Source organism: Bombus huntii, chromosome 1, assembly GCF_024542735.1.
Source record: "Bombus huntii isolate Logan2020A chromosome 1, iyBomHunt1.1, whole genome shotgun sequence".
In the NCBI taxonomy this organism is placed as follows: Eukaryota; Metazoa; Arthropoda; class Insecta; order Hymenoptera; family Apidae; genus Bombus; species Bombus huntii.
The window spans coordinates 5,828,238-5,846,602 of NC_066238.1; the positions used below are offsets into that span (position 1 = coordinate 5,828,238).

General features: G+C 34.1%; 1 long non-coding RNA gene across 1 annotated transcript; it reads left to right on the plus strand.

Moving 5' to 3' along the window:
- Positions 1-15,896: 15,896 nt before the first annotated feature.
- On the plus strand, positions 15,897-17,704 carry LOC126872720 (uncharacterized). The gene is made up of 3 exons (XR_007692148.1): positions 15,897-15,932; positions 16,015-16,168; positions 16,330-17,704. It is a non-coding gene; the product is annotated as an uncharacterized LOC126872720 (long non-coding RNA).
- The last annotated feature ends 661 nt before the right edge of the window (positions 17,705-18,365 follow it).

Here is an 18,365-nt window from a genome sequence, read left to right on the forward strand (position 1 = left end):
TTATTATTTATGCTACAGTTATCAATCGTCGGTGTATATCTGAATATGTTGTCTGTAAAAATGATTGTAATTAAAGTGACTCGACGATAATAAATAAATATATATTCAGTCGTCTTTCTATCTTACTTGAAGTCAATGTTAATTTTGTCAGAAGAATTTTGTTTACGTTTAGCATGTAATTTGTAAGAAAACGAAACTTGAAATCTCATATTTTGATCAGTTTGATAGTTTCAATGTTCTTTATATATATTATTATTAAGAATCTACTATATGTAGAATGTGGATTTAAAAAAAGAAGTTTTCAAATAAAAACACTGTATGTAAAAAATAATTCCACTTTTTCGGCAGCCGTTATTATTCTTAAATTTTAGATCGCTCGAATGTGACAGGAAAATGTATTGAATGTAGAGTAATTTTTTAATTTCCTCGTTTGAGTTATTGAGTTTGAGTTATTTTAACATTAATCAATAACACTTTGCAATGTTTGAACGAAAAGATATCCGTCTTATTAAGAAGCCAACTACGAAATCTGTGTTCACGAAGTTAACAATTTCCATATCAACGATCTTCATAAAATAATGAAAAGAATTAAATTGTAATAATCAAATCGATTCTACTTACTCACAAAATAGAACTTCTGTTACTCAAAATCATTAAATAGATTAGTCTGTAACCGAATTTCGATAGATCGTAACACCTTAACAACATTCTATCACCTGTCTATTTTAAACTACGGTTAAATCCAATGCAACAAAATCAGTACAATTATCTTCTACCAGATTCCACATAAGCACCAAACACATACCAATCTACCTAGAAATACACTTCTCTAGATCCCTGGACAGTATAACAAATCTGCCGCATACGAAACGTAGCGATCATCTATCACGGTGTGCAAAACCTCATTGAGAAAAAGTTCGGTGCTCCTAACGAGGCCAAACGTTCGCGCCAGTGGAACGTTTAGCCACCTCGAATCCATCAACGGCGTGCTTGCATAAGAATAAAAACCTTAACGACCAACGTTAAAACATCGTCTCAATGGCCAGTGTGTGTCTTCTGTTGACGGCCATTAGCCACCAACGGCGGAACCGATTCCAAATCGAATCTCCCCGCTCTTCGTAATCGATATAGATCGCCGTTGTCGTGGTCATTTTCACAGGCCTTGCCTTCTTAACGACTTCATTCGCCGTCACATGAAATTGACTGCTTCATGATCGAATCACGTCGCGTACACGAACAAACACTCGACAGATTAACATTATCTGTCATTCAAGTATTCGAATTATTATATTGTACGTATGTATATACTCAGTAAAGTACTTCGGACATTTATAGACACTTTTTATGAAGATATTATGGTACATGAAACACTTTGAAGTTTCATTAACACTGTAATAAGACAAGATTGTCATAATTATGTTTTATATTTAAAATAAAATTTGGAAGGTGATAAACTTTGGAATGAAGCAAAATTTCTGAAGACTGAAAGTATATATGGAAAATTACAATATATTTCATACAAGTATATATTTTACAGATCATAAAAGTATCTAAAGTGTCAATCGTTATTTATATCAACGAGCCTCGATATTCAGCGGATTTTTAACACTTACATGCTTAAGATCGTCATTCGTCTTGTGTAGTAGTTTTCTATGAAATATATATTTGCAATAAATGTTTTCCAACTCCCATATATATTTTCAGATTGCTTTCAAATTTTACCGATATAATTGTGGCAGTTGTATCTCATTAGAACATTAGTGAAATTTCAAAATGTTTTATATAAAACACACATAGAAAATTTTTAAGGTAAGTGTTCAAATACTTTCACGAGCCACTGTACGCATATGTAGAATTATTCTATTTCTACAATTACTGGTTGTATTATCGATTATGAGTTTATGGGAAATTCGTTATTAAATATCACGATAAGTCCCATACTTCGTATATCTTATATATTTTCGCATATTCTGTATTTCTGAACCACCAAATTTCTCATAAATGCATAAAAATTCCCAATCTAATTATAATTTTTTGGCGATCAGCCGCTCGAAACTAAAATAAGGCGTACCATGAATCATGTATTGGAAACACTTCGTAAAACGTCTCATAAGCGACAAAGTGGTTTCGGAAGCCGATTATTATCGATGATTCCGATCGGTGCAGATCTCTAATTTATCGTTGAACGCCGCGCCGTGGCGGCTAGCTAATTAATGTCCACGACGCGACGCGGTATCCTCCCTTTTTCTTGTCTTCGAGCCTGCTTCGAGTGAGACTAGTTAGCGCTAAATACAGGCCCATTGTAAGGGCAATTAATGAGCGGCTACGTGGCATTAATTGCAATCACAAAATCCGACTGGACGATCGAGACAGCTAGCCCTTCCAGGCTTTCGTCGCTGTTCGCGCGTTGTTGCATGATACGAAGAGGACGTTTAAGAGAATCGCGTGCACGGGTGATTATCACGTGTGATTTTTAACATGGCCGGTGCTATTTGTTAAGATTTCCATTAATGACGAGCGGCTCGTAAAGTTTAAGCAGCTTGTGAGCAGGTCACAGGCAACGACAAACGCTTTGTTACTAATTGTGAAAAATTATAGGCTGCTATGAAATACGTTGCGTTGCTTGCAGTTATTCAAACAGTACCGCGTAAACATGAAATAGAATCTGTAAATTGATCTTTATCTCGCGAGTTGTATGGTGATTTTTAATAAGCGACCAAACCTTTTATTTTTATTGAATTTAATCTTGAACCATTTGAAGATTAACGATATGTTCGTGAATTATTCTTTACAACTTACTGACGTTAATTTTTTCTTAATGTTCTGTTAATTCTTTCCAATAGAACATTGAAATTTATAATATTTTATTATTGTTTTATATTTATTGGTTTACAATACAATATATTTATATATGTTGATATGATTGATTGTTTATTGGTGTACATATATTTGCAGCTGTGTGATATATTAAATGAGTTATTGATCTTTTATCAGAATGGGAAACTGTATTTGATTATACAAGATTGTCGTATGAGAAAAACAGAAATCTGAATTTTTTAATGATATATACAATTACTTTCCTATTGTTTCACCGAAGTTAAATCCAAACTATAATTTTTGCGACGAAAGTAAATTGATATTATATAGGATTAATAGAATTACAAGGATACTTGTCTTTTTTAAACGATTTAATTAAAATCATGCTGACGTCAGTCAGTCCATTCTTATTCTTCCTTTTCGTCATGCGTTTATTATTCTTATTATGCGCGTATTTACTTATTATTTAAAAAAATTCAAGTTTACTTTTTGGCGTCATGAAATAGCGTTGAAATAGAAGATTTAGAAGATAAAATACATGATCAAACTCGAATTGTTGAAAAAACTCGACTAATAACACTACAATTTCGAAAATAAATATCTTCGATTTCGCAATCGATTGCACATGAAATTTAATTTACACAAATTCCATCGATAACGAGAAGCTAGTTTACGAACCTCATCAAAGAAACTAACCGACACATCTAATCTAAGATATCGGTACTAATTGTCAGCTTATCACTTTACACGATAATAAACCGTACACTAAATCGCATATGCATAACGTATATATGCCTATTCACAAGTTAATAGATATTTATTAAGACATTTATAGATTCCATACGAAAGGTAACAATTAATCTAAAGTACCAAGAAAACGATTAGTCGATCAGAATTCTATATTCGCGCAAGGTTACCATCGAACAAGTGAGAAGCAGAGAGTTAATTCTACTTAAAGGAATTACACAATATAATAAATTATAAAAATTATATTGGCGCCCTGACCTTCCTAATTTAAATCCTATTGAGAAGATTTAACATAAATTAGATAGTACATTCCAAGAAGCCTAATCGAAATCTAGATTTCTATTGTAAATTTGACAAGAAATACTGTTAAATTATGAATGTCAAAATTGATCGAACGTCGCGACAGATATACACAGACGAGAAGAAAATTAATTTTATATCAAATTGATCAAATTATTGCTATGCATTTTTGGAGAGTTTGAGGATGCTATAACGCGCAGAATGCGCTTAAAATATACAAAAGAAAAAATCCAAATTGTAATATCCTCTAATAATGTTTAGTAGGTAAAACAATTCCTCACTCCAATTTCTTAATTTATTTTAATAAAAATTAAGTATAATTACTCGAAGATATCCGCAGTCTAATTATTCTAATATTGAATATATGAATCCTATTGAAAATGACAACGTGAGTTCGTGCTCGCCATCCATATGCAGATACGTTAGTTATAAGAAATAATAACTAGAGGATCATCCTAGTTACAATCGATAGATTTGATCGATAGGCTTAAGATACCTTCTTGTTTTTATCCCTAGTTTTTGTAAGCGCGTGCAATAAAGGTTTTTTTGGCTCAGAACGGTGTGATAGATTTATCCATTCAATAAAATAATAACTATTCTGATCTTACCTCTGAATTTAGAAATAACAACAAATCCCTTATAGTTTAACGTCTTGAAATAGCCGTCCTTAAAGACTTTAATAATTCCCTAATGACTTTTCAAATTTACCAAAAAATTTTCGCAAGTTTCTTAATGCTTCTGAACATTGATTCATAATTGACACCAACATAAACGAGTCCCAAAGACATCATCGATTTCGTCTATCTCCTCCATCTCCGTCAAAAAGTGCAATATCCTTCTACCGCCGCCTATTTGCAAAGCATGCTCGCAAACATACCGATCCACGGCAAACAACATCGAAAGCGTGGGCGGAACGAGCCGGACCGCTCACTTTCCCGCGTGCATCGCGCTGGTTGCGCGTGCAAAAAACAGGTCGGCAGCTTTTTCACGTGCCAACAAGATCGTTATCGTTATCACGATCTCAATCACGGCAGCCAGTGTGTATTCGTTGTTCGCCCTGTGTTTCTTGTGTATTTTACAGCGTCCTCGAGTACTATGATCGGTCTCTGATCGATCACTCAAACTCTTCGTGTTCTTCCGGCAATTTGCGACGTGGACACACGACTCTTGTCCGATCGCGTTCTACTCGTTCTTTAAGACATTTGATGTTAAAAACTCTGATAGCAACAGCTGTTTAACGTCTGCATATAATCAATTAAATACACCTCGGCTCGATTTTAGTTCATCTATATACATATATATATATATGTAGTATCGTGAGGTCTTAGGCTGTAAATGTCGCTGCTGGGTATCTTCTCATTTTTTGTATCGTGGAAGAAAAATCGGACTCCGGTCGCCGGGATTCGAACCCGGGTTCCGAACGTTCGTAACCTAAGGCACTAAAATCACTGCGCTGCCGTCGTCCGACACTAGTTAGTGTCGAGTGATGGTATTTGTTATCAAATGCCGCCACAGACCTTTTTTCCACGATACTACACACTCGGTCATACCTGGCAATCACATCTGCCCTCAGATGTGCTCGTCAGCGCTAATTTCACTCGCTGAATTTCTCTAGCGAGTCCTCTAGGGTCTTTGAGCGTTAACACTGTGCGCGCTTAAGGTTCCGTCTTGCCTTGGTCGTCTTATAACTGGAGTTACCCGAACTCCGCCGTCTTGATTATTGAGATCGCGATTTTCTGGACCGTTGACGTCTAAACGGTTCCCAAATCACGCCAATCTCATCGTCGTCGTCTTCTCCCGCACCGTGTTTTCCCGCTCTAGATCCCGGCTGAGCCCCCATTTGTAATATCGGAATACTTAAGGCTGTAGATGTCGTTGCTGGGTACAGCTGGGTACGGTCTTCTCATTTTTTGTATCGTGGAAGAAAAATCGGACTCCGGTCGTCGGGATTCGAACCCGGGTTCCGAACGTTCGTAACCTAAGGCACTAAAACCACTGCGCTGCCGTCGTCCGACACTAGTTAGTGTCGAGTGATGGTATTTTGCTATCAAGTGCCGCCACAGGCCTTTTTTCCACGATACTACATATAATTATAAATATTATTACCGTTTATAAGTATTCAAATGCTCTAACCGACTTATAATAATAGTATATTAATTTCACAAAATATATAAATTAATGAGAGAGTACTAAAAACAATACATACATACAATAGAGACTAAAACTAATAGACTTTCTCTAGGTGTAAAAGAATCTGCTTTACTTGATCTGTATCGTAGCGACAAGATAAACTAGGGACATCTTGAGAGAAATATTTCCAAATTTTCCATAACTTATTTGACTGTCACAGATTCATTATTTCAACGCGCATCTATTAATCTTCCTAAAATAAATTATATCATAGTAACGAAATAGTAATACGGAATGTAATTTTTTTTTTTTTTTTAGCAACGCATAATTTTTACCTATATAACTACGTAATCAAATTTCACCCTGTAAAAAGACGAGCGATAGAGTATGTACAAATGCATATGCGCTCCGTACGTAACAACGATAAAACTTAAAAAGAATCTGTCAATATCGAAATACGTAATTCATTTCTAACAATGACACGTATCGCTACTTGTAACCAACGTTCTCGATAAACCACAAAACATCGACCACTGACGTCAAGTATTACACAACCCTATCAACTAGACAACACTATAGAAATATTATTATAGCCTCTGAGTCATCGAGTAAAAAGATTCGCAAAATGTCGACACCTAATAACTTTCGTCACTAGAAACGTGAATTCATGCGCTACGTTGTAACCAGCATCGACTGCATTCATTTCAGCAACGCAGAGCCAGGTTGCGCCGCTATTAATCAAGTCATCCAAGCATCCAGTGGTATCCACAAGCTTCTTGCTATCGTAACTTCGGATCTACACGAAAAATTCCTTCCGTGGACCTGATCGATCGAGCCAAGCGTCGCTTCGTCGCCATGAATCGATCAGTCGATCGATCGATCGATGAAAAACGTTCACGTATTCGGTGTGCCTCGCTTGTTCGCTTGATCGCGCTGCACCGCTTCGTTGCCTCCCTGCCCTGTCTCTCATCAAATGCACGCGATCATTATCCTCCATATAATTACACTTGTCCGTGGCATGGCCGGTTACTTTTATTGACGAATGATCTTGTTTATCCGGTCGTTTCGCGGGACGCGACGTTTTAATTGATTTTTCCGCACTCGACTATTGTTAAAAAATGATCTGTCACGCGGGATGAAGAGAAACGAGCAGCATAAGAGACGCGGTTACGTTTTACTATGTAAATCGGTTACTAACTTTTCCGATAATACGTATTTATATATCGTCAGACTTAATTGGTATTGATTGTGAGTAACAAGGTGAAATTGAATCCCCTAGAAACTTTAATCGATTACCGGACGTAATAAGCTGAGGATAAAAAAATGGGAAGTTCTCGCTGAGAGCTCGCCAGGAGATATGGTCCTAATTGGTACAAGGACTTCCGACAATTTAACTGAAATTATTGTTTGTTTATATGTTTCAGATCGATAAACTGCTGTATGTCGCTTAAGTAATTATTATAGTTTCACGGATATCTAATTCCATAGCATAATAATGTTAATTTAGAAGTAAATAGTATTTCAGGTAAGTTAGGTAAATAAAATGTTCCCATTTCTGTGCTTGCCATTTTATGCCATTATTGCCATTTCATGACAAATGGTATTGATAGAAAGTGGCATTTGTATCGAGAAGGAGATGAATGTATGATAAAGTGAAATTTATATTGACTTTTATTCCAGTATTTATTCTCGAATTTTATCTGCCGGCTTGTTATTATTTTTCAAAAATTGTAAAGTTACTTATGTAATACACATAAAACACTAACAAAGTAGGCGAATGTGTCTTGAGATATTGAATAGCAAAGCTTCTCGTAAAATCCCTATAATTATATATTATCTTTCATTTAATTAAATTTCATATATGATTGGAAGTAATCTGAGATATAATTCAAAAAATTGTGTAGTATTGAAACGCCACAAGTTCCTAAGTAAATAGACGAATATTGAAATGACGAATATTACAATATGAGATACTAAATACGAAAACTTACAGAAGTTTTAAAATTATGAGAACGAACGTTTCGCTTAATTAAGTTCGACATATGGCGAGAATTAGATCAAGATATCGTCGAAAAATTGAAAGATATTAAAACACATTAAATCGTTACCGAAGTCGACGAATGCCCTAAACTATCGAACATTAAAAATTCTAGCGGAATTTTTTAACTTTTAGAAAGAGACATTCCGTTTAACTACATTATCTAACATATTGTATTTCAGTTAAACAAAACAAACAAAAAAAAAAGAAATATGAAAAAAGAGATATACATCAGAATAATTTAAGTAAGAGCACTCTAGATATATCAAAGGAGGAACTTGATATTAAAATAACCAGACAGATCTCGATCAAAGGAAAGAAAAATAAAAGAAACTCTCCATTAAACGGAATATCGAACAAATTAACTCCATAGATACATACAAATATATAACTACTGTAACATACCATTACTACCACCATCTTCCTGGGTGTTTGCAAAATAAGAAAACAATATCAAATTACGAATACATTAATCGTATCACCAACGTATTCATCAGAATAAATTGTTGACGTCACCGGTTGACTGTATTCGAACGAACAAAAATGGCCCGAGATTAACGTTACACCCGATTACGCCTCCCTTGAAATTCTTCTCTCTGAGGAGATTCGCGATAATCGAGCATGTTGCTTTACGAATCGCAGGAATCGCCCTCCGGCACCAGCCTTACGTCCGATTACTTTCTCTGCCTCCTCATAATTACGGCAATTTTCACTATTTATAGGCCGTTCGACGAATAAAAGTAAAGAAACCGCGCGGCCATATCAGCGAGAGAAGGTAGCCAACCCGTCGACTTCGAATGCTCGGAAAATCAGGCCCTCGGGTAGATCAGCGGCAGCGTTGGTTACAATTACGTTTATCGATGCTTTGTATCGGTGCCATTACCGCGTTCCGGATCGATAGTGGTTGGCACGATGTGTCGTTTAAGCGCAGATTACTTTCGAAACAGATTTTATCCCTGTAATTTTTTCTCATTGACAACTAGAGAGAAATCCGTGGAAATATATTACCGTTCAAAAGTACACGGACAATCGTTTATTTTTGACAAAATGAATTTTAATTAAAAAGTTACGTATAATAACATGCGAAGATCAAATGGGAAAAATACGATAATACCATGTTACTGGTTTTCTGATTTTTATGTCACTTGGTAGGTGAAAAGAAGTACTTTTTCATGTGAAATAGTCGAGGAAAGGTATAATCCATTGTTTTGATGTTTTCATGTGCAGTTGGTTGACAGTGTATCGCGTTTTAGAATCGCTCTTCTATAAAAGACAGCAAGTGTGACTATGTTCTCCACCTGTGGCCTTCATATTATTTTTGAACGCCAATATGCAATATTGAAAGCAACATGTTACTTAATAATCTCTCCATCTTCAGGTTCTTTAATTTTTTAATTATAAGATGAATTAGGACAGATAAGACGGATGAAATCAATGTAACTAGAAAGATAGAAAGGCGATCTCGATATATATTACTTTCGTATTTAATTACAACCTTAATATACGCACAGTTTGATGCAAAATTTCAATCGCTGAATACTACACCTATCAATTTCCTATCGATCTTGCAAGTCAATTATAACGTCAATCAATACCGAACATTCTACATAGAACCTCGAGTTACCATGTAAAAGTTGCTAATTTCAATTTGCAAAATAATCACGGAAGGGACTGCAAGCCTTTAAATGCACGTAATATAGGCGTATCTAAAATTTACAAGCATGATGAAACTAAACATGAGCCAAAAGAAATAATTAACAGTTTCCGTAGCAGTAATTTCATGAGAGCAACAAAGTATATATTTCCTTCTTAAACGCGATCCACGTTGATTATGCAATTATCCGTGTTTGCTATGATGTTACAGCAATGCGAGAACACGATTGTCCCTTTTAAATATTAAATGATCCCTTCTGTAAAATCCACGAGGATGGTATTTGGAAAATGAACGGTTGTTAAAAAATGTTTCCGATCGATGCGTTTGACATTGCCAGGAAAAGAAACAAGCACCAATTGCCCCAGGCTATTTTTGTATGTCGAGATACCTAAAAGCGACGCGTCTTTAAATCGCGAGATACGAAAACCTATGATCAACTCTTCAACCTATCTGATTGTAGAATGGTTGTTGCGTGATGTGTGCGTGGAGGAAATATCATAAGAAATGGTTCCCTTGCGTTCAGTTTCAACATGTCTGACATTTGGTGTATATGGTAGTAGCTGTCCGATACTTGGCAAGGTGGAAATTATGTTGATATCTGAATACATTTATTGGATCTGATGCTGTCATTAATTTAGAAAAATTTCTGAGTGATTTAATGGATTAATTATACTGGTCGATAAATATTACATGATAATTTGTATTTTTCGTAACCGTGCACTTTCTCTATTTGTTATCGTATATTACCGACGAACGTAGACTTTATTTATTAGGTTATTGTTATCGTTAATTCATGAAAATTGGTGCCAATATTTTGATCTATCTTCGATTTTCTTAATTACGAGCAGGACTATTCAGACACGTAATACATTTTGGTTGTCGTAATATTGAGCTGAATGATCCATAAGGAGTTCTTTCCTACATCTTCGATAATTATTTGCTATAACAAAACTCTACATTTTTATCATCTACTTGCGACTTTGAAAATAAATTGTTAAGAATCTTTTCTAAACTCAAGCAGATATTAAAATTTGATAAACAAAACGATGCATGCATGTAAATCACTCGAATGATAATTAAATGTAACAGCTTTCATCGGAAAAGATCAAGTGATAGTACGATACGTATGTGAAGTTTTGTACGATAAAAAAGGACGAAAGTAATAATTGGCGATTTTTTAAAACGACGCGCTTGTCGTTTAGGCACCGTTTACTCGTATATCTAACATGCTAATCAAGTTAGAATATTTCGCAAGATATTCTATTCTTCTTTCTTTCCTCGAAATAACTCATAAAAGCTGACGTTCAATCGCTTCCGATTAAATGAGAAATACAGACAATTTAACTCCAACAGAATCTACTTTCACCTGGGCCATATACTGACACAGCTATTAACAGCGTACACCCCTTTTCCATTTGCTCACAGATGCCAGTCCACTGAATAACTATACCCCATGTACGATTCATGGAACAAGAACCTCAATAATCATCTCAACAATTTCAATCATTCTACGTTGAGCAATTAAAACCTGTTCTCCTTCTACTCTCGTTGCCCGGTAAAACGGCCACGACCGTTTTAGTTCGCGTTAAACATACCCCGGCACGCGATCCAATATTTATCAAGGGACGGAACGAAAGTGGCGGACACTGTTATACGTCTGAATATAAAATTGCATAAGGTGGCTGCAAACGAGACGACCAAAATGGCTGGAATGTGGATACCATCTGTTCGTTCGTTCGTCCTTTAAGCTTCTTTATCCCGCGTATATTACGCGCCACCGTACTGCAACTAATCTTTCTGTCGACCGACAACCACTGGCAATGAGCTTCGAGATTAGAAATCGAGTTAGCCGCGTCGACGAGAAGCGGATTCTCTCTCTGAATGTGAATTGTTGTTTATTTTAAGTAATTTAATTTTAATTTCTCTCTGGAGAGTATTTTGTTGGCAGACTGCGGATGTTTATAGGAAATTTATAGGAAGATGCAAAAGTTCATAAAATGAATGTAACAAGCAAGGATATATAGAGTATCAAAAGTAGAGTACTTTATATAATATCTAGCGAATGAAGCGAATTTCTATTTGGATTCCAAGTACTCACTTTTATGTTTATAAAGGTATAAAAACGTGTAAAAATCTATAGTATATTTGTCGGTATAATTGGAGCTTTCGTTGGTCGATTTATTTTCCATATCGATAGCAAACATGTTCTTAAGCACATCTCTGTACCTCAAAATGTACAGGAATTTAAGTGAAACGTCGAAGAGGAATGACTATTTAAATAGTCAAGTAGTTTGAATTGGTAATACGAAGTCTCAATTTTACAATTAATCTTCCACTTAAAAATCCTTACGTCAATGTTAACTTAAAAAATGTATTTGCGAATATATTTTCCTTTAATATTGAAAATAAACAATCCACGCATCGATTCAGTTCAATTTTATTCAGATTAATTTACTATCAATGTCGATGAAAAAAAATGTAAGAAATAACAGGAATTCCGGATATGCTGTGATTCCGATACAAAAGGAATTCCGATTTGCGAAAGTGGATTTGAAATCTCTCTGACTTATTTGAAATTCATGTGTCGTGCGAAAGGAATTCTCAGGTTATTCTTTAAGCGCGTATTGCTGTTCTGTTAATGAATAATATTTAATATATTCAGAATGAAAACAGTCACGACCACATTCCTCTGTGATCGATCTGATATAGCGTTTATGCTCTACTGAATCCCGGCTTACGCGGACGACCTCTTTCGATTGTAAAGGCTAGAAAACCTATGACAAAACGATCGCAATGTAATCATTGAATCATGGCTTTGTCGTGTCTATTATATTAAACTTACTAAAAATAGATGCTCACCATTATTATATGTATAATTACGTACAATTCATGATGAGAGGAATAAAAGTTAAAGAAATTTTGTTACTTAAGGTAAAGGATTATTAGGGAAATTTTAATAACTAGAGAGCTTTGAGAAATCCTCTACATCTTACAATATTTTTTCACTTTTCGTATTCAAATCATTACCAATGAAACTTCTTGTACCTCAAAAATGTCCAAATTTTCTACTGCAACTTTCTAACATTAATGATAACTTCTTAAACAATTCAACCATTTTCCCACTCTCCACATTCACAAGTCACTGTTGATACAATAAAGTATTTACTTTTAGCAGTTTTAACGTTTTTAAGGAATACAAATATCTATGGGAGGAAATCTTAATTAAAACCTATTCACTAAGTAGTCAATTACTTTAAGAAAGAATAATGAATTGCATTCTTGTTAAATATTACGGTTGTATTATAAAGAAGATCGTAACATAGTTCCTTAAAAATTGTATATTATTCGTGTTAAAGAAAAAATTAATTTCAGGAATATTTTAATACTAAAATAATGCATTAAAGACCAGTTAATAGTCATAGACTAAATATATATTTTTCAATTAACTCAAACATCTTTTTGTATTCGATAATAGAGATTTCTATTAGTAAATAGAAGTGTAGTATATTTTATTGTACACGCAAGAATCGTAATATACAGAGCAGGCTTCTAAAATGCACGTTAGCTCCACATCACGTTTCTAAATCTTATTTGAACTTATGATAGATACACCTAACGCCAGTGCAACATATAATTATCTTATTGCTCCGCAAACAAGAATCGATCCAATACGTCTTATAAACCTTATCGATACTAATCGGTCACTGTCTAAGATTATAAGTCCCGACGGTTTCTTTTATTAAACAAAACCTGTAAATACGTATAATTGATACGTATAATAAATAAAATAAATTGTAACTGTAAGTTTGCCTGCAACAGCAAAAATAATCTTTACTTTTTCCCCAGTACAATTCTCTAACCAACGAACAATTTATCTATATTGTGCAAACTGCTACCGACGCGATGTTGCAGCAGAAAATGATCAATCACTTCGATTATATCGGTAGAATTCTGATACATATTTATGAACTGGCTCCTCTATCCAAATTACGATCATGTATCTCGATACAAACTGAAAATTTAAACTGAGAATAAATAATGCTATTGTTAATTATAACTGTAACAATATTTGCAAATAAATAGAAACTTACTAGATATTAAATCGTTGCAAATATCGATAGGCAAATCCATCGGACAATATCTTTAATGACGCAATATTCTAACAAAGAAGCTAACAAAATTAACCTTTTCACAATGTAGCATGAGGCAGACTTTTACCATTTAGGTGTAAAATATAGTATGTAAATTTGATATCTTAAATATCATTTCACTTAACCTAGTTATTAGTATTTACTTATTCTATCAATTTTGTCAAAAGGTTGAAAAACTGTATTTTATATTATATCTGATATCAACAACGCAGGAAGTCTTATTTAAGACAAATCTTGGATAAGCAAATAATTATTTTCTAAATCGTACATTTTTAATTCTTTGTTGTTTCATTATATTATCAAAAGGTTCAAACTACAAGTCACGGAATATTTACTACATTTACGATAAGCATAAATGGATATTCTAATGGCAAAATGATGCTGATACTTATTAACTGCATATAAAGACAAGAAAAGGCATCACAGACATATGATTTTCTGATCTCAGTATCATTCCATGATTAGAGAATAATTGAAAATAAAAACAATTCAGAAATTTTTAAACTCTAAATTTTGTAAAAAGAAAAGAGAAAAACATAGATACAGCTATGAAGAGAAGCAATATATTTTTTACTTTGAAGAGGAGGAAAGAATATATGATAAATTCCAAAACCAAATAAAAAGACAAGATTGACTCACAACACACCGAATCTTGAAACTGCTTTTTCATAAAAGGTAAAGAGCGTGTCCTATCACACTTTCTCCCTGCAATCTTTATATTTGTCGAAGTAACTACTTCAAGAAAAACTCTACATCTTTATTTGTTTATATCTGTAACCTTAAGACTGCTTACACAGAAATATTCTAAATAAGGAGCGGTGCATATTATTGTACCCTTGAATATACATTATGTTTTGGGTTGCAAGGTCTAGGAATACAGAAACTAATAAACAGATTTCTATTTATGTTTCCTGTAGCCTCTAACCCAAGCTGTAAGGTCAACTTTTTTGGTATTCTATCATTTATCATTACATTGTCTAGTAACACTAGGAGAGTAAGGATCTGAATCAGCATAAACATATACATTATACTTATACTTATACCTTTAATTATTTCAATATACTTTTCTATTACAAATTCATTCACTCGTTCTTCAATCAGTCAACCTCAACCTCAACAATACTTTAAAGGAAAACTGTGCTATGCTATGTTTTGAAGGTTTTAATACAGATCAATTTCATTAATGTTTATATTTAAAATTAACAACTGTGTGCTAACTTATACACGAGGACGTATTTATCTAATCCATTGCAAATTCTATCATCACTCTACTCTTTATCACGAAATTACACTCGGAGCGATGATTCCAAGTAAAATACCTAAACATCGAGAAACGATCTATCTTCAAATTAACTCATTCGCATCGCATCGAAAATGCGAAAAAATACCCATCAGACAACCACCGCGTTATTTCTAATCGTACTAATTACGACCGTGTATCCAACATCAACGCAATCCGATAATAACGAAGTAGCTCGGCTCAGGAAGCGATGATTTTTTTTCTACGGTCCATACGAACTAGTAATTTCACGTACGGCTTAATTAAGAATCCAATATTTTCCATCCGGTCGGAGGATTTCAAGCTGATCAACGTCCAACGGAGCATGAACGACGCGACATTTGCCGATTGCCATGGAATGTGGTTAGCAAACATTTTTACCAAGCCCTAAAGTCTATTAAATATTATCCATCTACGAAGTTGCTCTCGAGATATCTCGTTCCCTTTCGATCAAATATCGAAGCTGTCATCGGAAACTTCGAACAGCCTATTGAAATTTAGAGGTATGCGAAAAAAGTTAACAGAACAGGATTTGCAGATTGGAAATAAAACGAAAAATTTCTATGTATCGCTGACGCAATCACTTTACACCGAACACATTTTATTTGCAACTCATTGCAACGTCGTTTGCCGAAACGTTGAGTCACTTATCATCTGTGATAAACAATGTTGGATCGATCCATATCAATTAATGTAAACGATCCCAACAAAAGCAAATGATGGAGTGTGCGGCAAGAAACTTGCAAATGATCTAAGATACGGCTTCGAACGTTCGAATCGTATCAGTTGAGGAGTTGTCGCTCAGCCGTCATCGCGGTAAGTCTTTCCTTTCTATCATTTACCTGATTTATCTATGCGATTTGTTAATAATAAATGAATAATAATAAACTTAAAATAGAAGACAGATTATCCTTTGTCACAAACAAAGGACACTCTACTCCGATCAAGTTACAATTCTGTTGATCTATGTGTTTAATTTTCTGAAATGAAGAAGTATAATGCAGATTTAAAAAGAATTAAATAGATAAGAAGATTAAGATAAAAAGAGAAATGTAAGTATTTTCCTTTCGCAAATGATAGTAGCTTAGAATTTTTCTTGGCCTCATCAGATATACACAGGTATACCGGATGATGAAAAACTCGATGCTTTGGCTAAAACGTTATAGAGCAATTATAGAGCAAATTGGTAACCGTATTTTTGTTTCATCTACAGATTTTCGTGAATTATTTGTACAGATGTAATCTGAGTACGAAAGAATTTATAGAAATTCGTTTCAAAGACAATAACAAAAAGACCTCTCATATGATTTCATGGTCAATGTTAATCGCTGTAGTTTAGGATTATCTGCATCTCTTTCTGTGCCTCTGTCGTGTGTTGGAATATAAGTGACGCAAAATGTAGTTGAGAAATAGTAAATCTATAAATATAAGATCTTTATGTAAAAATTTATGCAAGAGCGAAAGTAATGTAAAAACTAATGCAATCATGATTTTACGTAAATAGGTATATTTACTTATTGTAAAGATAAGGGTAATATAAGAGTAATATAAGATAAGGGTATTTTGAGGGGCTTAAGAAAGAAAGAAAGAAAAAAATCATATTGATTATTATTTATGCGTCTTTCGACGTGATCTACGATCGGTTGTATTTTCTACAGTTAGCAGTCTGTTAATGTCGTCAATGATGAAAATTTATTGTCGTTAAGTTGATAATCTATCCTGTTCGCTTTCGTTATCTTTGATAAATGATGGATATTGATCTCGTGGTTGATACTACGAGGATAGAAGGATATTGAAAGATGACAGATGGATTTACATAAATTTGCATGATAAAGGAAATTTTCAACTAGGTGCAGTTGCAAAGAGATCGTGGAAAAATTGTAAGAAAATTAACAGATAAAATATATGTTCCTAGGAAATATTATTTTGAGAGGCATGATTAAAAAAATTTGTGACAAATGAAATTAAAGTAAGATTAAATGGATTGACAAAATTGGAATTCATTAATTCTCCGCTGTCCATGATTTTGTGTTCGTATTAATAGAATCTGGCGTTCAAATAATTCAGTGAAACAAAAAAATCTCCTTTTAATAAATGAGTTACCTTGTATTTGATATTTTATTTATTTATTTAAAGTCGCATACACTGTCCGTTGCTCTGTATTTGAACCAGTTCATACGAGATCAAGGTACTTTCTGTATGTAATTTGTATCTGAAACGATTCCGTATTTCAATTGTTGCTTTTTATCTTTATTTCAAACTTGCAATCAAGTCTATCGATCTTAAATAATCCAACAAGGTGCAACCAACATTTGCAGCACCGTTTGCAATAATATCGCTCTATTAAATTATCCATGCAAGCAACGATGACAGGTTTCTTAAATTTACAACCATCCTATTCCTCCTTCTTCTAGCCGATCAGCAAATTGATCAAATGTAGAATCTATTAAATTTTATGTTTGCGATAAATTAAAATTGTTGCATAATTTCTGGAAAAATTTAGATATCTACGTTTTATACTGTTATACTGCTATATGATTACATATATACTAATTTTATATACAACTACTTTACTGTAAATAATAAGATTTTGCAATGTTATATGAAATTTTGTAAATTTTATTCCCATAGTTAACAATGGTATTATGATTAAAGTTGGATAATTCTTAGTATGCATTTATATAAATAATTTATATAAATAATAAATAATATACAACTCTGCTGTACGATACTAAATTACTTCAGCGTAACATGGACTGTATTGAATTTCATTTTTAATTATAAACAATATCCTGTATAAAAAAATTTCTCTCACCGCTGGAAAAATTCCTTGAACGAGAACAATCGACAAATCGGTAAACTTAGTAGCGGTATAATTGAAAAAAAAATTAATTAGACGATAAGGACCATGTTGGAGCGGAGCTGAGTCGCAAGATATCCTCGTGGTGGTCACGAATTCGATAGTAACGGTATACACGACGGCGTAGGTGGACGTCCTTGATCTTGCGATAGTAATCAGGACCTCGCCACCGGTTGTTGTTTTGTTGTTCGCCGATATATCCTAAGTGCCGTGGCCTGATTGGGTCGAGACAGAACTGGATTACAGGACCGGTCCCGAGTCACGTGTCGATGACTTCAGCAGGAATCGATGACCGAAGAAGTCACTAGCCTACCACCGATTATGTACATATTAAGGGAGGAACGCGTGTTGACCGTGCGTTTTTCACGCCTTTCGATTAACTTGCTTCG